The 27,764-nt window shown below is 44.0% G+C and overlaps 1 long non-coding RNA gene across 1 annotated transcript; it reads left to right on the top strand.

Moving 5' to 3' along the window:
* Positions 1 to 3,496: 3,496 nt before the first annotated feature.
* On the top strand, positions 3,497 to 3,946 carry LOC138797057 (uncharacterized). The gene is made up of 2 exons (XR_011363887.1): positions 3,497 to 3,567; positions 3,664 to 3,946. It is a non-coding gene; the product is annotated as an uncharacterized lncRNA (long non-coding RNA).
* Positions 3,947 to 27,764: the final 23,818 nt, after the last annotated feature.

The raw sequence follows: 27,764 nt of genomic DNA, 5'->3' as shown, positions 1-27,764 counted from the left end.
AATATGTGATATTATAAGTTACTGTACAGTATTGCAATCAGCATGTGGAGTATAATGTATAGTAAGTGCATAACCCTGATAACACAGCAGCAGTTTGTAGATACAGGATGGAGCTGCAGATCCCCATAATGCAGTAGTGTAGTACAACAGGCTAGAATAGAGAAGCAGGGCTGCTGTCTATGTGGTCTATGTGGGGGAGGGGTGTGTTCAGCATGGACCAATCAGAAATTGAGAATAACAGAGCTGTGCAGGAGGAAAGTAAGAGATATTTCTATACAGCAGTGTGTATAACTGAGTGTGAGTGCAGGCACAATACAGCAGCAGTGTGTATAGCTGAGTGTGAGTGTAGGCACATTATAGCAGGAATGGAGAGGATGGGAAACATAAGGGCTAACAGAAACTGGGGAGAGAGGGGTACAATGCTAGTGAAAGACAAATGTGTTATAGGAGGGCAAACAATTCCTTAACTGCATTTAAGCCTGTTGGTTCTAGACTATTAAACTCAAATATCTTTTGTGACTCTAAGGGTCCATTTACACAGACAGATTATCTGCCAAAGATTTGAAGCCAAAGCCAGGAATGGATTTGAAAAGATGAGAAATCTCAGGCTTTCCTTTATGACCTGATATCAGGAACCGGACAGCAGGACATGATAAGACAGTGAGCCCTGACGCTGAACCCAGTCCACTGTCCCTGCCTACTTGCCACAATCCGCCCTAAGATGGCGGCGAGCAACTGGGCGGCGGTCCCAGCACTGGCTAGGTGGGACACAAAGACAAGACAGACAGACAAAACACAATAAAGAATAGTCCACAGTCCAGGTCACAACAATCGGGCAGCAAAGGTACAAAATCACAACCCAATAGGTGAAGCCAAAGTCCAGGCAATACGGTCAGGGCAGGCGGCAAGCAAGGGAGGTCAAAGATACAAGGCAAAGATCAGGGAATGCAAATACACAGAAGATACAAGCGGGCAGAGACAACGTCAATAACCAGCAATGAGAACACAGACTGAGGTTAGTTATATAGGAGGTCAGGGTGATCCTCAAGCACAGACAGCTGAAAACAAAACAGATCCACTAGCAGGAATACTTGTCAGTCACAGCAGAACCAAACACAGATTAACCATAACATGGTCAGACAGAAATCAGCAGGTGAATTCAGGTGTGTCTCCAAACCAAGTGAGCAGATAAACCAGTGTTCACACACTGCAAAAACAAAACACAGAACAGAATACAACAAAATCAGCGCCTTCTTGGCACGAGTCAAGGGGCGCATAATGCTCCGCAAAGATACCATTTTGACACCTGATCTCTGTTTATAGTCTCTTTCTGGCTTTGACTTCAAATCTTTGGCAGATAATCTGTAAGATAATCTTTCTGTGTAAATGGACCCTAAGGCTATGTTCACACAACGTCAAAAAAAGAGAAAAGACGTCCGTTATTACGTGTTTAATTTGACTTAAATGCAATTTATTGAAGTCAATGGAATGACGGACGTCCAATGCATCCAGTGTATAAAATAACAGACGTTGTCTGCCGGGACAATAAAATAATGATCATGACAATTATTTTCAGACGTCTTTTGCAAACATTTTATTGTTATTTTGAAATTTTTCACACTGTTTTTCTTTTTCACCACCCTTTCACCGTTTTTACTATTAAATTCAATGGACTTTTCAATTAAAGACCCAAAGGGCGATCAGTCCACCTGACCTAGAATAATGTACCAACAGCTGTCACTGCACTGATGGGCGGCCACTGATTGGTGGATGAATAAAAAAACCTTTTACGTTCTATTTTTTTTATCACTGTGTTTTTGAAAGAACTACCTAAAAACTATCTTTTGAAAAAAACAGCTAAACCATAGGTAGTATTTTACCTTTAACCTCTTCCCACATCAGAACGTAAATGTAAGTTCTGATGCGGATGGGGGTTCAGAGAGGGTTTTGCAACGCTATTTTCAGCCCGGGCCCACGGCTATCCGACGTGGATCGGACCATGCCCGCTAATAAGACATTTAAATGCAGCTGTCAAAACTGTGCCCCTATCCCTGGTGTGGAGTGGGGGAATCTCCCCCTGCGATGCCTTCTACTTACCAGGCCAGGACTCAGCGTTGATGTTTCTTATTAATTACATCCTGTATACTGCAGTAATCTCTATGGGAATTAAAAAAAAAGTTAAAATTAAAACTAAAAGTGTAAAAAAAATAAATAAATAAAGTTTTTAAATAAAAAAAAATCCCCCCCAATAAAAGTTTAACCCCCCTTTTCTCTTTTTTATAAATAAAAATAAATTAACATATTTGGTATCATTGCGTGTGTAATCGCCCAAACTATTAAATTATCACATTCCTGATCTCGCACGGTACACAGCGTAAGCGCAAAACCACCGCCAAAGTGCAAAATTGAGGATTTTTTGTCACATCAAATCCAGAAAAATAGTAATAAAATGTCATCAAAAAGTTGCATATACGCAAGCAAAGTATGATGGAAAGTACAGATCAGGGCACAAAAAATGACACCTCACTCACCCCCATAGACCAAAGGATAAAAGCGCTATAAGGATGGTAATAAATAAAATTAGCCTGGTCCTGAAGGGGTTAAATTCCTGACATTGTATAATGTCCTGATGTGTAATAAATACAGCGATCAGCCGATGACAACGATCATCGGCTGATCATCAATATAGGTTAGAATCTATAATTATCGGGCGCCAACCGTGCATCGCTATGTGTAATATCTGTGCGCGGCTGGTGACTGACGATATACATTACCTATCCAGGCTGTAGGGTTCTTCTTGCGGTCTTCTCCCCGGGTCCCACGCGCTCTAGCTTCAGAGCGGCCGGTCCGAGCTGACAAGCCGCTCAGCCAATCATTGGCCGGGACCCCCGTGGCCAGTGATTGGCTGAGATGATACTGTGGATGTAAGCACCTTCCTATAGGGGGCGTCCTTTGGATAGTAAATTCTTGACCTTGTCCTCCTGAAGATCCCATTAGGCCTGAGATCATTTTCTTTAGCAGATTCTCAGCAAGATTTTGCCAGGCCCAGAAATAGCCACCAGATGTCCTGTATCAACATGGCCTGAGACGACACGGCAACATGTACAGCCCAATTTGGCCCTAAATGGCCTCCACACCCAGTTATTATGCCACCTGTGTTCCTCATATAGGACCTGTTAAGTGAACAGATGGGTCAGTCCAAACCTTGGTGTTCATTTATCCACCTTGCTGATACAATTTGTACTGAACAGACATGGGGGGAGATTTATCAAACATGGCGTAAAGTGAAACTGGCTCAGTTGCCCCTAGCAACCAATCAGATTCCACTACTTATTCCTCACAGACTCTTTGGAAAATGAAAGGTGGAATTTGATTGGTTGCTAGGGGCAACTGAGCCAGTTTCACTTTACGCCATGTTTGATAAATCTCCCCCCATGGAGTATAGATGGATCAATTTGTCACAGTTGTATTTCATATTTATAATCCATCTTGGCTCCAACAGTCGGGGCGTGTAATAGCGATGGCAGTGAGCGAGGAACGAGGACCAGACAAGCGCTGATCTGACAGGTTGGCGCTCGCTTGTTCCTGCTGATCGCCCTGTGCAATAAAGGCTGTAATGGTATCTGAGGAGATGATCTGATGGTTTTGTCTGTTATTTTTCAGAACCCAAGTGATGAACTGCTGTAGGCCACATATGGGTAACGTCCCTTCATTCAGTACGGCCCAGAACAGGAACAGAGGCTGGTGAATGAATCCAGATGCCTATCTCATCCATGGGAAAACATACAAAACCGTGAAAATAGCCCAGATAATATTGTGCTCATCTTTTAGTAATCAAGTCTACAAATAAAACATTCCAGATCTGAGCCTGATATTGGAGTGGAAAGCCCTGGACTCATCCACTGGGCACCAGTTTTATTCTATTAAAGGAACGTTGTTATTGTTAGATTTTGCTTCTAGGTTTCTTGAATACTAATGTTTAAAGACAATTTGATAGAAAACATAAAAATCTATCTATCTCCTATCTATTTATCTATCTATCTATCTATCTATCTACACATAAGACTTCGCGGCACCTCCGTTAGGTGAGGTGCCGCAAAGTCTTTTGTGTATGAAGAAGGGGACGTGGTTCCAGTCTCCATTGCTGGCACTCCAACACCGATTCTCTGTGAGTGCCCTCCACTCTGTTGTTTATCTATCTATCTATCATCTATCTATAAGCAAAAACAAAGCTCGCAGCACTCTTGAAAATTAGAAAAGCGGGTGCCCGCAGTCCCGCCTGGGAATTCACCAGGCTAAACTAAATAAGTCCACAAAAAGTAGCGGCACTCTGTAAATTGAAGGAAAAAAGTGAAGGTTTATTCACATCCAAACGCAAATAGCAGCTATTATCTATCTATCTATCTATCTATCTATCTATCTATCTATCTCCTATCTATCTATCTATCTATCTATCTATCTATCTATCTATCTCCTATCTATCTATCTATTAATCTCCTATCTATCTATCTATCTATCTATAATATAATACTAAAAGGCAGCAGCACTCCAATCGATGAAAGAATGTGGAAATTTATTCACCCCTGTCAGGGAGTCCTGGGGTCCGGGAAGATGGCAGTCCCTTCTCTCGACCCGCAACCCCTGTCCCTACCTGCTTGCCCCCCTAGGCTAAACCCTAGGGCAGCAACTGGGCGACAGTCCCTAGCCTAACTAGGGATACGGGGAGGTAACAGAACACACAGACAGGTATATACAAACAAGTCAGGCAGTCCGAGTCGGCAACAGGAGGTCACGTCAAAATCCAAATCAGCAAAGGGTTAACAGAGTCCGGTCCAAGGTCAAGCACAAGAGGTAACGCAGTATAGAGGATGAGGCAGAGGCCAAGTCCAAGTCCAAATGTCAAATAGCAAGTCGTACAATAAGATATGCTGGTGTAGCTGGAGACCAAACATACACTGGCAATTACAGAGAGTAATTCACCAGCTTAAATGCTACCAGAGCTCCCGCCCCAGCCCCTGATAGGAGCAAGGAGTCTGACAGCAGCATGAGACACCAATGGCAGCCAGGGAGCCGCCCCTGATAGGAGCAAGGAGTCTGACAGCAGCATGAGACACCAATGGCAGCCAGGGAGCCGCCCCTGATAGGAGCAAGGAGTCTGACAGCAGCATGAGACACCAATGGCAGCCAGGGAGTACTCAGACAGGAGCAAGCCTCAGGAGAATGCAATACCTGAAGGCTTAACCCCACGAGCACCAGAGAAGAGTCAGGAGAAGCATGAAGCCGGGTGTCGGCTCCCTGTCAGCATAGTATGAAGTGTGTGAGTCAGGTTAAAGGGATAGGGCGTCGGCTGGTTCTTCCAGCCGAATTCACACACAGGGAACGAACTCTAACACAACCCATGCAAAACAGCAGCGACGTTTCTGATCACAACAGTGATATTTTTTCAAGCCAAATGAACACACATGCCCGCTAGGGGTATATATACAAAAGTAGTGAAATAATCAACATAATCAGGTGTGTAATAAGTGACGTTACAAATCACGTGATATATGACATTACAAATCACGGGATAAGAGGGATACAATCCCATATACAATAATCAAATACATAGTGTAAATATTTACATAGACAGCATATATCAGTGATAAGGAAGCATAAGATCTATAAATCAAACTATAAAGAGCAAGTATGGATGTATGCCAGAATGGAAGCAAAACTCTGCGTGTACGGGCTGCGCATGCCCGATGGAAGCTCCAATTGCATGATTCAAAGGCTCTGACTGGTCTCAGGAACGCCCACATACATACATGTATGCATAGAGATCTATATTGTGCATAACCAAAATAAATCAGCCAAAACAAGAACATAAAACAAATTATGATTATTATGTGGATAACAATGACAGTTCATCAACGTTGGCCACCCATTAGCACAGACCCAGGATTAGAGTAACTGTCAGCAGTCCAATCTCATATACATCCTGAAGCGGGTTGTCTGTTCCGATTTCCACTCCTGAACCGCATCAAAGCCGCACTGCGTAAATTTCAGGCAGTCACCCGCGCTAAATTCATGGGGGCCTAATAATATGTATCATTTAAGGACCACACAAGAAATAAATGAAAACAAAAAAATAAAAATGAAAATAATAAAATAAAAATGAAACTAAAAAAGTAAAAAGTAATCGAATGAACACTTAGTAGATCTCTAGTCACAATCAATCGTGCACTATGATGCCAAGTCCAGAGCTGGCGAGATATTCATGATTCAGGATCGCTGTGTTTTCCCTTTTCCATGGGTGTTTGATCACTTGTTCCCACTGACAGCTTGGATCTACGAAAGAATAGAAAAGTAATGATCATTAATATCTTGGTTAACATCAATGTTTAAAAAGATTTAATTACAAGATTCCACGTGTGTTGTCTTATGTACACGAATAGATAGAAAGCGCATTCATGTCGGGAAGATCTATCTATCTATCTCCTATCTATCTATCTATCTATCTATCTATCTATCTATCTATCTATCTATCTATCATCTATCTATGTGCACTGATAGATATAAATAAATAATTTATTTCCTATAATTAATTTATATTGAGTTTTATGGAAATTTTTTAAAAAATAACTTTTATTCAAAAAATCTTTTAAAATAATTTTTATGCCACACGTCTATTAATATACTTACACAGCCATCACCATATTAAGCTTGTACAAAAAGTGCAGAAAAGTTAAAAAACATCAAACCAGCACCTTACAATGTCCTATGTTGCTATGAGTACTTCTCAGATATGTGTTTTTTCACTTCAAGCATCTCATAGGTTATTCTTTTAATTTATAGTTTTTTTGTCCCAGTCTTTTATATTATTGTCCATTTACTATGCGAGTATTCATACTATTGCGTTTTTATTTATAAATATAAAAATAGACTGAAGAGATTACTTCCCTTATTTTTCTTTTCGACCCTCTTCAAGCTTGTTTTTTAAATGCCCGACGTGCTCACGTTTCTTGCTCCATACATCTTCAGGGGCTATAAGGTTAGTCTCACATATTCTTTGGGCTTAGGTGCAACTGTTCCACTCCGTACAGCTCTGGTGATGGCCGTACAATGAATCGACGCTCCTGGCTTCTTTTTATATGTTGCACGTCTCCGCCTACTCTAATTACAGACTGTTGCACCTTCCAATCATCACCTACAAAGCGGTCATGCTGGAACGATGACGTTTCAGTCCAAAGTTGCGTCCACGTGATCTGTATCATGTTCATATGTGCTTGGTTACTCGAGACGCCACTGCGTGTCAAGCCTCTTTTTGGATCCCGCTCTTGAGCCGCAAGTCTGTATCTTTTTAGAGAGATGCTTTAGATCTTAATATAATCCACGGCACTCACGGGGTTAAACGGTGAAAAAAGTAAGTGATTTATTGCAGCATTCCAAAACAAGACACAACGTTTCGGTAACTTCACGTTACCATCCTCAATCTTTTCTATCTATCTAGAAAAGCAGAGATCACAAGACTATCTTTTAAATCAAAACCATGGACAGAGGTGGCAGCAGAGAGCACTGTGTCAGACTGGAAAGAATACATCACTTCCTGCAGGACATACAGCAGCTGATAAGTACTGGAAGACTTGCGATTTTTTAAATGGAAGTAAATTACAAATCTATATAACTTTCTGAAACCAGTTGATTTGAAAGAAAAAGATTTTCGACAAATTTTTGAACGAATTGCTGCTTTGATCACATTTCCTCAGGAGTCCTGTGATCTGTGCATTTCTGTAGGCATTAAACTAGTGTACAATTTGCAAAAACTCTTAAAAAAAAAACATTTGACATTTTTTTTTAAATAGATTTTTTGGATTGCTAGGTAACTGACAAAACTACCAGGTTTACTTATCATGTGTGTGCCATTGAGTATGTGTGACATACAAACATCCAGGAGGGTGACAAAAACTCAACACAAAAAGGAACAAAGCAAATAAGTAAATATACAGGAAGGACAGAGTAGTGCTGAAAGCAGAACCCTCCTTGTATTGTTCTATGTTAATGAAGTCCTGTAGATTTACAGTGTAAATGTAAATTGTAGCTTTTGTTTGACTTGAAGAGGCGCAAGGACGAGCAATATTAAGCTTGTTTAGTCTTTTGTCATCTTCTGGTTTCAAACAATGATAGAGTAAGTAACTAAATTACCATGTGACTCCGCCTACAAGTGTGGGGAGTGTAAAAGAGAGACCAGGTAAAAAGTCAGACTGGAAACACACAGAGATCACGTCTGATCCAGGCCACTACGGATGAGGTAAGGATTATAATAGTATAATGTTACAGCTTAAAAATACATTAAGCCACATGCAGATTTTGCTGCAGATTTACCAGGAATTCACCGATTTTTGGGGACAATAATCGTGCGGAAAATCGTTATATCGCTCTAATTTAAACAATAATCGTCCTGTGTAATTGCCGGAAACGATCGAAAAATGTGTGTCGTTAATCGTTAATTTAGATCTGACCCTAAAATCACCGCTAATCGTTCGCTGTAATTCCGCATTCGTTTACTAATCGTTCAGTGTAATTGCACATTGTTCATTCTTTTGCTGGGATCAGATGGAGGAAACGATCATAGTAACGATCGCAACTAACGAATATTGTTCTGTGTAATGGTGCGTTTACACGGAACGATTATCGTTCGAATTTTCGCAATAACGATCGCATTTGAGGGATAATCGTCCCGTGTAAAGACTGTGAGCGATCAAGCGACAAGCGAGAAATCAATCATCCGAATCAATCAACATGTTCTCAAATCGTCGTTGGTAGTTCGCTAAAAATTCGCAGATCGTTTCGTGTAAACAGTCTTTCAACGATTCACCCATTGTGTGAGATGGGCTTAAGCGATCTTAAAACGATCGCAATAACGATTTTTTAAACGATTTTTCGCTTCGTCTAAACGCTGATCGTTCTAAAAACCAAATTGTTGCCTTAAAATTGTTAAACGATCGATTGGGCGAATTATCACTTCGTGTATGGTGAACAATTTCAGGTTAAAAATAAATAATCTCGTTTGCCATCGTTTATCGTTAATTGCTAATTGTTAAAAATCGCTTCGTCTGATAGGACCCTTGGGCTATGTTGACTCTTTTTAGTCAGTATTTGTAGCCAAAAGAAAAACTATAATGCAAAGATTTTCACAGTTTCTATGTTTTCAACCCACTCTTGGACTGATGGAAATACTATGTGTGAACATAGCCTCAGACTGTATAATGTACATTTACACTAAGAGCTAGACAAATTTCTCTATCTTGCCATTGGTTAGAGTGGGGTTTACATTGCAGTTGTGTAAAACATAGCAACTATCCAGGTTTATTCATGCATGTACTAATATGTAATTGTCATAAAACATTTCCTGTTTTCCAATTTTTATTGCTATTTTTGCATTTTATAAAACATCCTTTTTCCCGTTTACATAGTTTTATGAGGTCTTAGATTTTTTTGCTAGTTCATAGTAAATAGCATTCATAGTTGTCACGGCCGCGGCGTTGTCCCGTGCTCCGGGTCGCTGCCGCGACCTCTCTCTGCCCCATGCAGCCTCCGGGGTCCTTGTGCAGGGACCCGGCGCTGCTACCTGTTCGGCCCCGGGGGGCGCCTTACCTCGCCCCGCTCCTGTCTCCGTCTGTGCCGGCCGGCGCGCGCGTCCCCGCCTCCTAGGGCGCGCGCGCGCCGGCTGTCTCAGATTTAAAGGGCCAGTCCGCCTCTAATTGGAAGTTGCACTAATCACTTCCTATAAATTCCAGCCCTGCCCCACTACAGGTGTTGGAGCCTCTACATGCTTCCCATAGCGTTTGGCCCAGCTCCCTCTTGTTCCTGACCTTAGTCCTTGTTCCTTGTTCCTGTCCGCAGTCCTTGTCCCTAGTCCCTGCCCGCTGCCTTCCCATTGTTCCTGAGTCCTGTCCGCCACCTGCGATTACGCCTACAGACCTCTTCCTGCCTACTGCTCCTGCCACGCCTTGCCTGCCGTCACTAGCAACAAAGCCAGGGGTAGCGACCTGGGGGTCGCCTGCCGCAGCAAGTCCATCCCGCCTTGCGGCGGGCTCTGGTGAAAACCAGCGGCCCCTTAGACTCCGCTCCCTGGTGAGGTTAGTGCCATTAGTTAGTGCTAGTGACGGTTCAGGGGATCCACGACTCCAGGCGTTACAATAGTAAATATAATGGGGTGAATAAATGAAGACTAAGGGCCCTATTCCACGAGCCAATCAATAATGTAAACGAGTGCCAATCTGCTAGATCAGCGCTTTACTGGGCCTATTCCACGGCCCGATGATCGTTTAGCGAGGGCTGCATCGTTACCGATGTCCTTGCAGCCCTTGCAGCGTACATTACCTAGCAAGGCTTCTCCTCCGCTCCGTCTTCATCTCGGTCCCTCTCGCAGCATCAACTCCCGAGTGGCCTTACTGAGCACTGAAGCTGCTGCTGCACGCGGGACTGGGATGAAGACAGAGCAGAGGAGAAGCCCTGCTAGATAATGTATGCTGCTTGAATCGTCGGTCGCCCGTCGCGCATCACTATTCCCCGCAGTGATGCACGGTGGGTGACCGATGAGTTGGGCCGCGGTGGGCCACAGCAACCATCAGGGCTCAGCTTTCATATGTTAATGAGGACTGTGATTGGTTGCTGTGCTATGTAAAAAAAATATTACATATTTTAACAATGTAAAAAATATTACACATTTTAACAAATATTAACTATGTTTATAGTGAATACATCTTCACAAAAAAGACGCAAAATTGTCTAAAAAAGTAAAAACGTGCACAAACAGATTCACCTAGTTCTGACGAGCTTGTATCATAATGATAAATTGGGCGCAAATCCAGGATTATGCAAACTTTTGGGTGAATATTCAAAACAGACAGATTTAAAAAAAAAAAAAAAAAAAAAGTTGCATGTAAAAAACATTCTCCTGTTAAATACTGGATCATAAATAGATCATAAATAAATCCAATTATTCACCTAAAAATAGGTGCAAAGTCCTTGATAATTTCCCCCCTAAGGCTTTAAGGGAAGTATCCTTATTTTTCCACACTTTTTCTGCATTATTATTATTTTTTTGCAACAGGTTTGTATTCCAGTATTGTATTTTATGTTTTTCTTTATAAATGCATAGAGAAATAATATAACTAACCCATAAAATGTACTTTTACAGATTTTGCCACAGGAAAGCAAACTGCAATAACACATTCCATTCTGTAAACCCACCATGAGTAAGAGGAAAAGCCATGCCATCATTTGGGATAAAGTGAAGACCCAAGCTTTGGTCCCACGTAAACAAGTATGGAAAGAGAAAGCCCGAGATCTTTGGGCGGCCATGCCTGCACTCCACACATTGGGTGGAGCCAATAGAAGACATCAAGGAACAAAAAGACCAAGCTCTTTAAAAAAGATCTCTGATATACTGATAACCTTGGCTGATAGTAATCATTGCTTTGTGAACGTTGAAGCTGGATTGTACTAGACAATAGAGAATAAAAGAAAAAGACATTGCAAATCACTTCTTATAATAATAAACATACCTGTACTTGGAAAGTTTGTTATTTATTTATTATCTCCTATCTATCTATCTATCTATCTATCTATCTATCTATCTATCTATCTTCTATAGATCTATCTATCTATCTATCTATCTATCTTCTATCTATCTATCTATCTATCTATCTATCTATCTATCTTCTATCTATCTATCTATCTATCTATCTATCTATCTATCTATCTATCTATCTATCTATCTAAACAAGGATGACCCAGCAGCACTTCTTCAGTGAAAAATAACAAAGGTGTTTATTTCATTTCAAGCATGTGCAACGTTTCCACCGCATCGTGCGGCCATTTTTAAGAGGTTGAAATGTCGCACATCTTTGGAATGAAAGAAGTGCTCCTGGGTCCTGCTTGTTTATTTAGTGGATCTTTGGTCTATGGTCCTTACCAGCTGGCACCACCTCTACACTACTTGGTGCTGCTTTCTTCATGAGACTATCTATCTTCTATCTATCTATCTATCTCCTATCTATCTATCTCCTATCTATCTATCTTCTATCTATCTATCTATCTATCTATCTATCTATCTATCTATCTTCTTTCTTTCTATCTATCTATCTATCTATCTATCTATCTATCTCCTATCTATGTATCTGTAGCAAGAGAGTGCTATCTGCCCCACCTCGGTCCACTGGTGTGTATTCAGACGGAGCACAAATGACTGCAGCACTCCAAGTTCCAAGTGAAAGAATGATGGTTTGTATAGAAGGTGACTACACATGTAGTTTATATAGGCTCGGAAGCCCAGAACTTGCCGCACTTTGATGCATTATTGGCTCAGAGGAACATGTTAAACAGCAGCCATTGTTTTATGTTGAGTGAACATTGCCTAAAAGTGCAAATTTGAGCAGACTAAATTTACCAATGGCTGATCTGTTAGATTTGGATTCAGAAGTTAATGTAGATTCACTCATCACCGGGTACTAACTAGCTTCATGCCCTGAACAGAAGCAAAATGTATATTATTCTGAAAGTGGGAGGCTCTAAAAATTTAAAAAACAGGTGCATTTTCTATGACCACGTTTAAAAAAGTTTCCGATGCCAATTTTTTTTTCTGTCCAAAACTGGCTTAAAAATAAAAAGAATTGTCCCACCTCAACCACTGATTGGCAGGGCAGTGATCTTCTGTGTGTCAAAGTGGAAAGCAGGATGTACTGAGCAAGATTGACCATCCAGACAGCAATGATGGGGGGGGGTGGAGAGGGGATTCACATACACCAACACAGATTTCAGTTCACCAATTATTTTTCTATATTTTTTTTTTACATTTTTAATATTATATTAACAATATTTAACAATATGTTTTGCCTTGTTTAAGGACTATTGTGGATACTCTCTTTGAATTACTGCAGGCATTATTAAAGTAGAAGTCTGGCCAGACTCATTTTTTTAGTAAGTGCTGGGGAGGGGGAAGATAAAAAAAACCCCAAAATGCTCTTACCTCCCCCGCTCCAGCGCTGGTGGCCTTATACTGCCGCTCCAGTGCCTGAGTCCCCAGACACTTCCTGGTCTGAGTGGGGACCTGGATCATGATATGTGAGGTCCACTCAGCCAATCAGTGGCCGAGGTGGAACCCCACTACGTCCGCTGACTGGCTGAGACCAGGATGCGGCCACCGGTGCTGGAGCAGTGGAAGTAAGAGAACTTTATTTCTTTTATCCATCCCAGCACTAGCTAAAAAATCGGTCTGGCCGGACTTCTCCTTTAACTTTATTACAAATCTCAGCTGTAATACCATTTCTTTTGGTCTTCATCATTTGCCCAACAAGGAAAATTTTGAGTTATGGGCAGGATGACATGAAGTGGCATAAAGAATAACGTTCCTTGCTACACTTTCTCCTTTAGTATCAGCCACCTTCATGTGTGTATTGCTGCTCTAGACAAGATCCAAGAACACCATCTCCATAGAGTTAAAGAGAAAAGTGAACCTCAAACCACAGGGAACCTGGAGGAATACTTCAATAACATTCCCTGTGGTTTGAGGTTCACTTTTTCCTTTAACTCCATGGAGATGGTGTTCTTGGGTCTTGTTTTGCACAAAATTTGACTGATTTTGTTACTCGCAGAAAAATAGGATGGGGAACATTATCCTTTGCACCACGTCATGTCATCCTGCCTTATACCATGAAAAGCATTTCTGTGGGGGAAACGATTAGGGTCTAAAGACATTATACCACCCCTGGGACGTACAATAAAGAATTTAATAACACTGGTTCTGTCGGTAATATCTGTGGATGGTATTCTCAATAGTCAATGAACTCGGGCAAAAATATTATTGATAGAAAAATAGAACAAAATTATTGGAGCCCAAACCCAAAAACCATCTAAAGCCATTGAGCCAAAATCTGTGGTTTTTTTCTTTCTTAGCACTGAATATCATTGATTTATGCTATTATACATAAATAAGTCCCAGCATTATATCAGTATTTGTTAAACCATCTTAACCCCTAGACGACCCAGGGCGTATAGTTACGCCATGGAAGTCTGTCCCCAGACGACCTAGGGCGTAAGTGTACGCCCTGGGTGTTTCTCCCACTATGAAGCGCGCTCCGGAGCGGAGCGCGCTTCACAGCAGGTGGGGGCCGGGACCTCACCGGTAATGACACGCTGCAGCGTGCCTGTGGGGGTCCCGATCGGTAAAACAGGCCGCCGGAGGTCTCTCACCTGCCTCCGTGCGGTCCGATCGGCGATCTGCTACACTGAGCCTGCACAGGCAGGCTCAATGAGCAGATCGCCGATAACACTGATCAATGCTATGCCTATGGCATAGCACTCATCAGTGTAGAAATCAAACTAATGTATGTAGAAGTCCCCCAAAGGGACTTCAAATGTGTAAAAAAAAAAAAGTTAAAAACACCAATACACAACCCCAAAACCCCTCCCCCAATAAAAGTTGAAATCACCCCCCTTTCCCATTATATAAATAAAACATATAAAAATAAATTAACAAATAAACATATAATATACCGTAATGTGCATAATTGTCCGATCTATTAAAATATAACAAGCGTCATTACGAACGGTAAACGGCGTACACGAAAAGAGGGAAAAAAGTGCGCGGATTACCGATTTTATGTTACATTATATATAAAAAAAATTAATAAAAAGTGATCAAAACTCCGATCTTCACAATTATGGTATTAATAAAAACTAGAGATCATGGCGGAAAAAATGACACCCCATACAGCCCCGTAGGTGAAAAAATAAAACCGTTATAAGCGTCACAATAGGCCCATTTTATTTATAATTAATTGCCAAAAAAAAGGATTTCATTTTAAAAAAATTATAACATTAGAGAATCTGTGTAACCTGCATATGGTTGTGTTCGGACTGACCTATAGAGTAATAGTATCATGTCGCTTTTACCATATAGTGCATTACGTAGACACAGGAACCCCCCAAACGTTACCATATTGCATTCTTTTTTGTGATTTCACCTATTTATATCTTGATAAATAATATATTTGGAATTCCATCATACATGTTATGGTAAAATGAATGACGCCATTACAAAGTACAACTATTCCTGTAAAAAACAAGCACTTACATGGCCTTGTAGATAAAAAACTGAAAGTGCTAGAGCTCTTAGAAGGGGAGGAGGGAAAAACGGAAACACTAAGATCAAAATTTGCGCGGTCCACTGGGTCATTTTGGGCCTGGTCCTCAAAGGGTTAATGTTCTCACGTTGTCTAAACAATGGCGGTTCCACATGAACAGTCATTGTTTAACACTACCTACGACCGCAATTAATGATAATTAATTCCGACCGTAGGTAGCATTAAACAATGGCCGTTGTTTATACGGTAAATGAGAATAGCCTTAAACTGGGGTTTTAGCACATTGTAAAAACATAGTTTCACATTAAAACCATTGAAAGTCAAGTGACTTTAGTTATCTTGTAACAATGGCACCTGTCAAGAGCTGGGATATATTAGGCAGTAAAAGTGAACAGTCACATAACAGGAGATGTTCCTGATGATTAGAGAATAACCAATGTTACACCCATCCACAAATGATGGAGAAGAGTTCAGTGACTACAGGCGAGTTAGCCTGACATCTGTAGTTGAAAAAATTATGGAAACACTTTAAAAAAAAAAAAAGAAAATAATTGATCACCCCCCAAAAAAATTAACTTGATGTTCCCAAGATCATGTCAGACTTGTCTCGTCAGTTTCTTTGACTATGTCACAAAAGTGCTGGATGGAGGTGATGCTGGGAAAATTGCCTATCTAGAATTCAGCAAAGCCATGTATTCACCATGAAGATCTGATAAATTAGTTAGTGAAAATTGGACCAAAGGTCATATTACATGGTGGTGGCCACAAGGGCCTGTTCTGGGTCCTGTTGTTTTTAATATTTTTGTGAGTGACATAGGAGACAGTTGGTTAATCAGGGTTTGTCTGTTTGCTCATGTGCAATAGGTTTTTTTCCTGGATGTGTCAATAATATGGAAAATGATTTAGCTTTACTAGATAAGTGGTCAAAACAATGAAAATAGCAATGGAATCAAATGGAATGTAAGATGCATACTGACCAGGTGCTGACAGATTCCCAAGGTCAGGACTGGGGCTTGAGCAGCCCTGCAGTTCCCAACACAGCCATTGCTGGCAGAAGAGGAATTGTTTCACCCATTACTGTTGCCGCTCAATGTAATAATAATAATAATAATAATAATAATAATAATAATATTAAAGTGACTCGGTACCCACAATCTCCCCCCCCCCCAAAAAAAAACAACTTCTTGTACCTTCAGATAGCTGCTTTAAATCCAAGATCTGTCCTGGGGTCCGTTCGACAGGTGATGCAGTTATTGTCCTAAAAAACAACTTTTAAACTTGCAGCCCTGTGTCTTATTGGCGTGGCCTAGAGTGTCCTAGACCTGCACCGCATTTTCTTCCCTCCTCCCTGCCCTCTTCACCATATGGAATGCCCCAGGCCGTATTTTTCATATTCATCACTTGTCTGAACACTGCACATGTGCTGGATTGTCAAAGGGGTAGTGCAGCGTTTAACACTTATTCACTAAAAAACACACATTACAAAGTTATACAACTTTGTAATGTGTGTTATTTAAGTGAATGCCCCCCTTCCCCCTGTTCCCCCCACCCTGGAAGTGTGGTGTATTATACTAACGTATTCGCTGTTTACCCCAGCCGCCATCTTGGGTTGACGACGTTATCTTCTGCACATCACCGCTCCAGTCGTCCCATGCCAGCCCCCTCTGCCACGTCATTAGCTACTCTGCTGCAATTGGCTGGGCACCCAGTCCAGGTGCGGTTTGCAATTAAGCTCTATTCACTGCAATGAAACTGAGCAGAAAACCCCTGCCCAAGCTGAAGACATAAGTGGGGCTGTCTCTGGAAGAAAGTGGCCATGTTTTTGTAGCACTGGATAACCCCTTTAATATTGCAATAACACAATACAGGTTGGTAGCAACAAGAACAAAGGCTGTGACCTGACCTAATGATTTCGATATATTATACATTTCTGTTTCCCGAAGAAGGAGTGAGATTCACAACCAACAATAATCCAGGATGGTTTTGGAACAATTGTTGCGGAATATTAAAAGGTTTTTCCATCAACAACTCTACCTGACCTGTGCACCAAGGGGAACATCAGGGTCCAATCCATAAGCTCTTATTGGAGATTCTATTTATTACTAGACATAAAAATTCCTTCTTTCTTAAAAGTTTCACCATCTCTTCATTTTTCATAAAGTTTTTATGGTCACCGACAGTCTACGTCTTGCAGCCCTGGCTTTGATCAGTCGTATATATATATATATTTTTTGTCGATCTATATTAACTGCATGAAATTTAAAAACTGAGACCCAAATCGAATCGCTATATATTGGACAAACTATATAGATTGAAGCCAAAGTACCATGAAAATAAACCTGTTCTTGGTTTTCCTGTAGTCACATTGGAAAGCTAATTACGCCAGCCAAAGAAAATCACGATATATAAGAGAAGACGAAATATTCACCAATATCAATAGAGGAATTCGAGTTCAAACACTGCGCTGGATGATTATTCTTTTCGCTGCCAAACCACATTAATTACCCTGACAGCATCCCGTCGCTCGCACACTTTTTATCTTTGCACACGTATTCCGTTGCCAGTTAATTTTATACATAAGTTGCTTTTGGTATACTGCTCGGTTATATGCATTAACATTAGCAGTCAAGAAACACTTCTTTCCTAACGTTTTCCCGTGGACCGTTTTCCTGAAAATGTCCGTGAGTTATGTCAACCTTTCAAGTTCAGTTTTATTGGGTTTTTCTTCTGATGAATAGTTCTAATATGAGTGTGTATACATTGGAAATAAGCGTTCCGACCTTCAACAATTGCTTTACCTTTTTCACAGAACGGTCTAAAAAAAGTAATAAAATAATAAAGGGAATAAACTTGTCGTATACGAATCTTTATATAAGTTTGCTATTGGCTATACTTATTTGATATGAAGTTTATTTTAAAGGGGTACTCCGGCAAAAATCTTTTTCTTCCAAATCAACTGGTTTCAGAAAGTTATATGGATTTCCAGTACTTCCAGTCCTTCCAGGACTTATCAGTAGAGATGAGCGAACCTGACGGATTTCTGGTTCGTACGAATCAGAAATCTCGGCATCTGACTCCCGCCTCCGTGCAGTGGGTGGATACAGCGTAAGGAACGCCTAGAAAACTGGGATACAGCCTATGGCATAGGCTGTATCCCAGTTTTCCAGGCGTTCCTTAGGCTGTATCCACCCGGTGCACGGAGTCGGCAGACGGCGGGAGTCAGATGCCGAGAAGCCCGAGATTTCTGGTTCGTACGAACCAGAAATCCGGCAGGTTCGCTCATCTCTACTTATCAGCTGCTGTATGTCCTGCAGGAAATGGTGTATTCTCCCCAGTCTGACACAGTGCTCTCTGCTGCCACCTCTGTCCATGTCAGGAACTGTCCAGAGCAGCAGCAAATCCCCATAGAAAATCTCTCCTGTTCTGCACAGTTCATGAAATGGACAGAGGTGGCAGCAGAGAGCACTGTGTCAAACTGGAAAGAAAACACTGCTTCCTGCAGGACATACAGCAGCTGATAAGTACTGGAAGAGTGAAACGTGTAAAGTGAAACTGGCTCAGTTGTTCCTAGCAACCAATCAGATTCCACCTTTCATTTTCCAAAGAGTCTGTGAGGAATGAAAGGTGGAATCTGATTGGTTGCTAGGGGCAACTGAGCCAGTTTCACTTTACCCCATGTTTGATAAATCTCCCCCGTGTGTGTAAAAATATAAAAAAAATATGTGACATGATCATTATTCGGAGAAGTTGCCAAACATGGACCTCTTCCTGAAATTCGCTGAACACTAGTGGTCTGACATGTTCTCTATAATAAACGTACAGGGGGCTGATCGTTTTTTCTCTGTAGTAAAAACACAGCTACATGTACAGTATGTGCATATGTAAAGTATTGTATCTTATGCGTGATACAGTTGTTGACAGTTCGGGAATACATGGACATTAGAGATGAGCGAACGTTCGGCATTTGATTAGCGAGGTCTGCTGAACTTGGATAAAGCTCTAAGGTTGTCTGGAAAACATGGATACAGCCAATGACTATATCCATGATTTCCACATAGCTTTAGGGCTTTATCCAACTTCAGCAGCCACCGCTAATCAAATGTCGAATTCGGGTTCGGATCAACTCGAGCATGCTCCAGGTTCGCTTATCTCTAGTCAGGAACTTACCTGACCACGGTCCTGCACTGCTGTCTTCTGCTCTGGTGCAGCCCCGGCAGCCGGGCCGGATCATGCTTCTGTCTTCCTCTCCTGAGCTGGGTGACATCACGGATACCCAACAGCCTCCCTGGTACGGGCTCGCATCACTGGCCAGGAGATCCCATGCTGAGCTTACTCTGGGGTTGACTGGCAGGTATCCCTGCCAGTCAGCCTTAAGAGGCTCAGGTGTTTCTTGCTTGGATTCAGGAAGCCGGTCCAATGGTGCTCTGGACCAGGCTCCTGATCCCTTACAAATAGTTTCTGTGACCAGCAGCAGACACTGGCTGTTATTGTTCCTGCTAGGCTAAGCAGGCTAAGCTAGGCAATAGTCTGAGGTGAGGAACCTCCTGCTATGATATGCATGTGTCCTCCTTGGCCCTACGTATGTAACAGAATGCGTCTGATTATTATTTGTCCTATCTGAGACCTAAATCCCCCAAACCTCAAAGTCTCTGGTGAATAAAGCAAATATAATATTTTTTCCAATAATCTAATATGGATGAAATATAATAAACCATGAAATCAATCCCTGGCCTCACTGCAATGAATATATGATAGGAAGATTAAATGACATAACACTTTGATTTACTAATACGTTAAATGGTTCCACAAACTAGAGCCACACGTTCAGCTCCCCAACCACAACATCTTGGCGCAGCTCGTATCTTCGAATACAATCCAGCCATGAACTTTCAGTACCTGAAATGGCGCAGTATCATACAATAGAAAACACTCCAACCTCTGGCAGCCGAAGTGTTAGAATGACAGTCTCCAAAAACCAGTAAAATGAAAATGCACCTTCATGTGAATCCAAGATTCCAGGCTTATTTCCTTTGCCATATAGTAAAGCTCCAAAGAGCAATTCACCTTGGAAAATGCAATAGCCCAAAATCATTAAGTACAATGACAAAAACATAGCAAAAGCCACGTAGGTGATATAGACAGTAAATAACATGTCATATAACCAAATTATAGAACTGGAACTATTGTAAAGAAAAATACAAAATAAAATACTTTAGAGTTGCCTTTACAATATTTTCTTAATTTTTTTTTTTTATACCCCCCCCCCCTCCCCCCACTGACAGCAGCCACCACCACCACCACTTGTCTCTGTAGTGACAGCAGGTTCAGCCAATGACTGGCCTCGGCACTGTCTTATCTCAGTTCACGTTCTTCAAACATTGACATTCTGCATGATTTTGCTTCCTTTTAGATCCGTAAGATATGATATGCTTTATATCCACTGTTAGTTTACTTTCTACACTTAAAGGGGTTGTCCAGTGAAAATATTTTTTCTTTAAAATCAACTGGTTTCAGGAAGTTATATAGATTTGTAATTTACTTCTATTTAAAAATCTAAAGTCTTCCAGTAATTATCAGCTGCTGTATGCCCTGCAGGAAGTGGTGTATTTTTTTCAAGTGCTCTCTGCTGCCACCCCTGTCCATGTCAGGAACTGTCCAGAGCAGTAGCAAATCCCCATAGAAAAACCCTCCTGTTCTGGACAGTTCCTGACATGGACAGAGGTGGCAGCAGAGAGCACTGTGTCAGACTGAAATAAAAACACCACTTCCTGCAGGACACACAGAAGTTGATAAGTACAGGTGTCACGGCCGCGGCGGCTTCCCGCGTCCCGGGTTGCCGCCGCGACCGCCTCCTGTCCCGTGCAGCTGCCGGGGTCCTGGTGCAGGGACCCGGCGCTGCGGTCTGTTCGGCCCCGGGGGGGCGCCTCACCTCGTCCCGCTCCTCCTTCCGTCTGTGCCGGCCGGCGCGCGCGTCCCCGCCTCCTAGGGCGCGCGCGCCGGCTGTCTCAGATTTAAAGGGGCAGTGCGCTCCTAATTGGTAGTTGCACCCAATCACTCCCCTATAAATCCCAGCATGCCCTGTCCCCTGTGTTGGAGCCTCTACATGCTTCCCATAGCGTTGGCCCAGCCCCCTGTTGTTCCTGTGTCCTATTCCGCTACCTGGTCCCAAGTCCCTGAGTCCTGTCCGTTACCTGGTCCCTAGTCCCTGTTCCTGGTTCCTGTTCCCCTGTCACTCCACCTGTTCCCGTGTCCAGCCTGTCACGTGCTCTCTCATCTGCAGACCATTGCCTGTGCCATCTCCTGCCACGCCTCGCCTGCCGACACCAGCAACCAAGCCAGGGGTAGCGACCTGGGGGTCGCCTGCCGCAGCAAGTCCATCCCGCCTTGCGGCGGGCTCTGGTGAAAACCAGCGGCCCCTTAGACTCCGCCCCCTGGTGAGGTTAGTGCCATCGCTGGTGTCGGTCCAGTGGATCCACTACTCCAGGCGTTACAGTAGGCTCCAACCATGGATCCCGGCGAGGTGCCTGATCTCCGTGACGTCGCCAGAGTGGTCACTCAGCAGGCGCAACAAATCCAGAAACAGTCGCAGCAGATCCAGCAACTCACTACCGCCTTACAGCAGCAGACTACTGCCCAGCGCACACCACCTCCTGACGCTTCTTCTTCACTCCGACTGGCTCTCCCAAGCAAGTACTCTGGGGACTCTAAGTTGTGCAGAGGATTCTTGACTCAGTGCACCATGCACATTGAACTTTTGAGTAGTCAGTTTTCCACCGAGCGCTCTAAAGTGGCTTTCATCATCAGCCTATTAGAAGGTAGAGCCCTGGCCTGGGCCACGCCACTGTGGGACCGTGATGATCCTGTTGCTGCCAATCTCCGGGCCTTCCTATTCGAGTTTCGCTCCGTCTTTGAGGAACCTGCCCATGCTTCTTCAGCCGAGACTGCTCTCCTCAACCTCTCTCAAGGCAGCTCCTCTGTTGGTGACTACGCCATCCAGTTCCGCACCCTGGCAGCTGAATTGGACTGGAACGAGGCCGCCCTATTGGCCACCTTCAAGAAGGGCCTGTCTAGTCGAGTGAGAGACGTGCTCGCTGCCCGAGACCTGCCTACCTCCCTAAACGAACTCATTATACTGGCCACCCGAGTTGATACTCGTTTTTCGGAGAGGGAGGAGGAGGTTCGGCATGAACATTTACTAACCCGTTCCCGTCGCCATCCCCAGCTGGCGCCGGTTTTCCAGAATCCTGACCTTTCGTTGTCCCAGCCCTCTCCTGAGATTCCTATGCAGGTGGAACGGGCTCACCTGACGCCTGATGAAAGAATCCGGCGCCTGGAGCGGAATCTCTGTCTCTATTGCGGTGGTTCCGATCACTTCCGGCTGGGATGTCCCCTACGTCCCCAAACATCCGGAAAATGCTCGCACCTATGTCCGGTGGGACAGGTGTCCCTAGGTGTGAATGCCACCTTTCCAAGTCTGTCTATGCCAGTTTCCATCCGGACTCCCTCAGGACAAAATCATCAGACTACTGCCTTCCTCGATTCTGGCTCAGCAGGCAGTTTTATTGCGGCAACATTGGTCCAAAGATGGCGGCTACCCGTGACCCGACTAGCCAGGCCCCTGACTATCTCCTCGGTCACGGGCGAAATTCTTACCGACCGTGTGTACTACCAGACCGCACCTTTAGTCCTCCAGGTGGGTCCTTTACATCAAGAAGAGATATCCTTCTACGTCCTGCCCCATTCTTCCCCCGCGGTCCTCCTGGGACTCCCGTGGCTGCAAGAACATGCCCCTCAGCTGGACTGGAGAACCGGGGAGATTCTCAGTTGGGGTCAGGACTGTTCCAACCAGTGTCTCAAGTCACCTCAGACCAAGTGTACTATGTCGTTTCCTGTCCCTGCCAAGCCTCTATCCGGCCTACCGGCAGAAGACCAAGACTCGGCGGATGCCTTCTCTGCCGAGGTGTACCCTCTCTCCGTACCCAAGACTGAGGTCATGTCCTCTAACCACCGGGAGAACTTACAGAAGGACCTCGTCCACAGACCCACATTCCCTTGCCACGTTTTACCGCCTGATCGCCTAGTACCAGTCGCCACCTCCACTCTTCAGAGAGTACCCCCCGGAAAGACTCATGTTCACCCTGCGCTTCGAAGAGGTATTTTGAAGTGGGGTCATTCCTCGTTGGAGGCCGGGCACCCTGGAGTCCGTAAGACCGGCCAACGGATCTCTCGCCACTACTGGTGGCCCAGTCTATCCCAAGATGTTAAAGACTTTGTGGCTTCCTGTGCCATTTGCAGGCAAGAAAGAGGGGGAGGCCAAAGGGGGGGGGGGGGGTACTGTCACGGCCGCGGCGGCTTCCCGTGTCCCGGGTTGCCGCCGCGACCGCCTCCTGTCCCGTGCAGCTGCCGGGGTCCTGGTGCAGGGACCCGGCGCTGCGGTCTGTTCGGCCCCGGGGGGCGCCTCACCTCGTCCCGCTCCTCCTTCCGTCTGTGCCGGCCGGCCCTAGGAGGCGGGGACGCGCGCGCGCCGGCTGTCTCAGATTTAAAGGGGCAGTGCGCTCCTAATTGGTAGTTGCACCCAATCACTCCCCTATAAATCCCAGCATGCCCTGTCCCCTGTGTTGGAGCCTCTACATGCTTCCCATAGCGTTGGCCCAGCCCCCTGTTGTTCCTGTGTCCTATTCCGCTACCTGGTCCCAAGTCCCTGTCCCTGAGTCCTGTCCATTACCTGGTCCCTAGTCCCTGTTCCTGGTTCCTGTTCCCCTGTCACTCCACCTGTTCCCGTGTCCAGCCTGTCACGTGCTCTCTCATCTGCAGACCATTGCCTGTGCCATCTCCTGCCACGCCTCGCCTGCCGACACCAGCAACCAAGCCAGGGGTAGCGACCTGGGGGTCGCCTGCCGCAGCAAGTCCATCCCGCCTTGCGGCGGGCTCTGGTGAAAAACAGCGGCCCCTTAGACTCCGCCCCCTGGTGAGGTTAGTGCCATCGCTGGTGTCGGTCCAGTGGATCCACTACTCCAGGCGTTACAACAGGAGGACTGGATATTTTTTAAATGGGAGTAAATTACAAATCTATAAAACTAGTTTATTTCAAAGAGAAGGAGTACCCCTTTAAAGTGATATTGTCACCCACCCTTTCCATATATGGAGTTCTCAGCACCATGGGGAAGATTTATCAAACTGGTGTAAAGTAGAGCTAGCTCAGTTGCCCCTAGCAACCAATCAGATTCCACTTTTCTTTCCTTTCAGACTCTGGAAAATGAAAGGTAGAATCTGATTGGTTGCTAGGGGCAACCTTGTTCTCTCTACGGTCAACAATGCATTTTATTACTGGTGGACAGTGCCATCTGGGCGGGGCTTAAGAGCCATCGAGCCTCCATCTCCCCGCCCAGATCAGTGCCCTAATGATAAAACTGGAAGGAGTGAGCAGTCATCCAAAATTTACTGTAAATCGAGCCGCTAGCTGACCTGACATATCATAATGTGTATCATTGCATATTGTCATCAGGAATATAGGAATATATATATATAGGAATATCAGTGTTTTCTATAGAGTTGGAAATAAAATAAGAAAGTAGGTCACGCTGTTCCTAGTCCTCCCTTCTGGGACGCCCTGGGAGCAGCAGTAAGTATTGAATGACGATGGCTAAGGTTGGTACGCCATTCAGCAGACAGGAGGAAGTGTTTTCCACCGTGTGGTCATTCACCGCAATAGGCAGCCAGGGGATCGCTTTCCCATTTGTACCATTCAGAAAGAGAATAAATTAGAAATGCAGACGTGTTCTTAAGCCTTTAATCTCATTTTATTAAAATATTTACAGCTCCCAATTCTCCATAGACTCAACAGGATATGTTATGATTTACAATAAATATCTTACGAGGTAAATCCTTTCTTCGGGGACATTTCTGCCCGGACATTATAACTTTTGTAGGTTTGTTTTATATGTGAAAGGCTCCGTAAACAGATGAACCACATGTAGCAGCACATTTGTCATTTCATAATGTGAAAACTTTTATTTACATAGAAGAGTAAGCAGCATTGTGGTGAAGCCGGGGAAATGTGGATTCTTCCTATGTGAATGAATAGCTATATCAGATAACTACAGTGTTTTCCCTGAAAATAAGACAGTGCCTTATATTATTTTTTTGCTTCCAAAGAGTCACTATGTGGGAGATTTATCAAACTGGTGTAAAGTGGAATTGTCTTAGTTGCCCCTAGCAACCAATCAGATTCCACCTTTCATTTTCCAACGAACCTGTGAGGAAAGAAAAGAGGATTCTGATTGGTTGCTAGGGGCAACTAAGACAATTCTACTTTACACCAGTTTGATAAATCTTCCCCTAAGTCTTATTTTTGGGGGATTTCTTATTTCTCTCCCCCTGGCTCCCCCCCCCCCCCCAACCAGCACTCAGTCCCTGGCTCTCCCCCCGGGCAGTCAACCCCCAGCTCTTTCCCCCAGCACTCAGCCCCGGCACTCAGTCCCCGGGTCTACCCCTGGTTCGCTCACCAAGGTCCAAGGGGGGGGGGGGGGGTGGCAATCACGGCCTTACTTTCGAAGGGTGCCTTAGTTTTGGGTGAGGGTGCCTTATTTTCAGGGGGATGTCTTACTTTAGCCTAGTTGGTAGGATAGTGGGGTGTCTTATTTTAGGAGGATGTCCTATTTTCAGGGAAACACGGTAGTACATTGGAACAGAAATAAAACCTAGGCTTGGAGGTATAAAAACACTGTAATCTGCAATCATACAATTATATCCTCTCCTTCCCTGCTGCTATGGAGATGTATAATGACCCTCTTCCTCTAGGGAGAATTAAGGTCTTATTACACATAGCGATTATCGTTGAAGAATGGCCCACAGCGGGCACTGGTCCATCTGGCATTTGCCAGAACTGCCAGATAGGCAGTCCGGCCCTGGCTGTCTGATTGCAGCTTATCCATCTTCTTCCCACTGAGAACACAGGAACGTTGGGCGACAGTTTTTGAAAAGTGTGTGGTCGCCTTTAGTGTGAATGTCACTATGAGATGCAAATGTTCCACTAATACATATCTGTATGATCAATGTGGAATCCTTTAATAACTGACCAATAATCCTTGCGACCCTGGGCACATCAACATTAGGATGTTTTTTAAGTATATTTTTGTGAAGAAATAAAAAAAAACAATAAAATAATAGTTTTGAAGGATCATTTAAAACATCCTTATCAAACACATGGGACAAATGGCTGCCAAAAGGAAAAGACATCAAAGGCATATTGCGAAAGTTGTTGCTATGATCATTCTTTTTTTTTATTTCATACCAACATACAGGGCGAAGTTATGCTAAAATACTGTGCAATGGAATTTAGAAAGCGATGCTTTTTGGCATGGCCGAAAAAATTTCCAAGTAAGTATGCTTTTCACAATCTACTTAACCACTCCAATATGGTGTCACAAATGGATAGCTTTTATACAATCAAGATGTCAAACTAGCATGAAAGTGTCTGAGTACTTACATCGGACAATTAAATTCTCTTCAGATGGAGGTACCTACATTCTTGCACATACTGTATCAGTTTGACTGCAATTCCCATATGTCTAATATTACAACATATGTATCCTGTTTTTTTTTTTTTTTATATTTTTTTATTTTTTTTTAGGATCCTATTTGCCTCATTTGGTAAGATCTGTCTCTGGAAATGGATACGGTTCAAATAAAACTGTTTAGTAATTTCAAAGAAGCTGTAAATGTGGCACCTTGTAACTAAATCCCTCACAACCATAGCAGTATGCTACAATAGCCGGAGTGCACATAAGTCACACGCATTGTCTATGAAAAAGCAGAAACTATAGCATTGTAATAGAGGTAATGTTTGTGAACAGTGCTCAAAAAGAAACAGACCATTTATTCCAGGGGTGGGGAACCTCCGGCCCGCGGGCCGCATCCGGCCCCTGAGACCTCCCGATGCGGCCCGCGGCCCGCAGCTCCCCTGTGACACGCGCTGCTCTGGAGGAAGGAAGGAGCCGGCGCACACAGCATCCTCTGTGACAGCTGCCGTGCTGTCTGTGTCGGCTCCTTCCTCCTCCAAAGCGGCGCGTGTCTTCAGTCTCCTGCGGGCCGCGCGCGATGACGTCATTTCATCGCGCGCCGCCTGCAGGAGAAGACCGGCACAGAGGACCTGGGAGAGAAGAGGACCTGGGCGGAGGTAAGGTGAGTGGGATGTTTATTTTTTTTTATTTGGGGGTTAAATAGGCTACCAGGGACATGACTGATGGGGGGGGGGGGGGGGGGACAACTAGGCTACCAGGGACATGACTGATGGGGGGGGATAACTAGGCTACCAGGGACATGACTGATGGGGGGGGATAACTAGGCTACCAGGGACATGACTGATGGGGGTTAACTAGTCCACCAGGGACATGAATGATGGGGGGGGGATAACTAGGCTACCAGGGACATGACTGATGGGGGTTAACTAGTCCACCAGGGACATGAATGATGGGGGGGGGGATATCTAGGCTACTAGGGACAAGACTGTTGGGGGTTAACTGGTCCACCAGGGACATGACTGTTGGGTGTTTACTGGTCCACCAGGCATATGACTGTTGGGGGTTAACTGGTCCACCAGGGACATGACTGTTGGGGGGGGGGGATAACTAG

This window comes from Dendropsophus ebraccatus, chromosome 7 (genome assembly GCF_027789765.1).
Source record: "Dendropsophus ebraccatus isolate aDenEbr1 chromosome 7, aDenEbr1.pat, whole genome shotgun sequence".
Classification (NCBI taxonomy): domain Eukaryota; kingdom Metazoa; phylum Chordata; class Amphibia; order Anura; family Hylidae; genus Dendropsophus; species Dendropsophus ebraccatus.
Note: the sequence above shows the minus strand (reverse complement) of the source record. Positions and strands in the feature narration are given on the sequence as shown.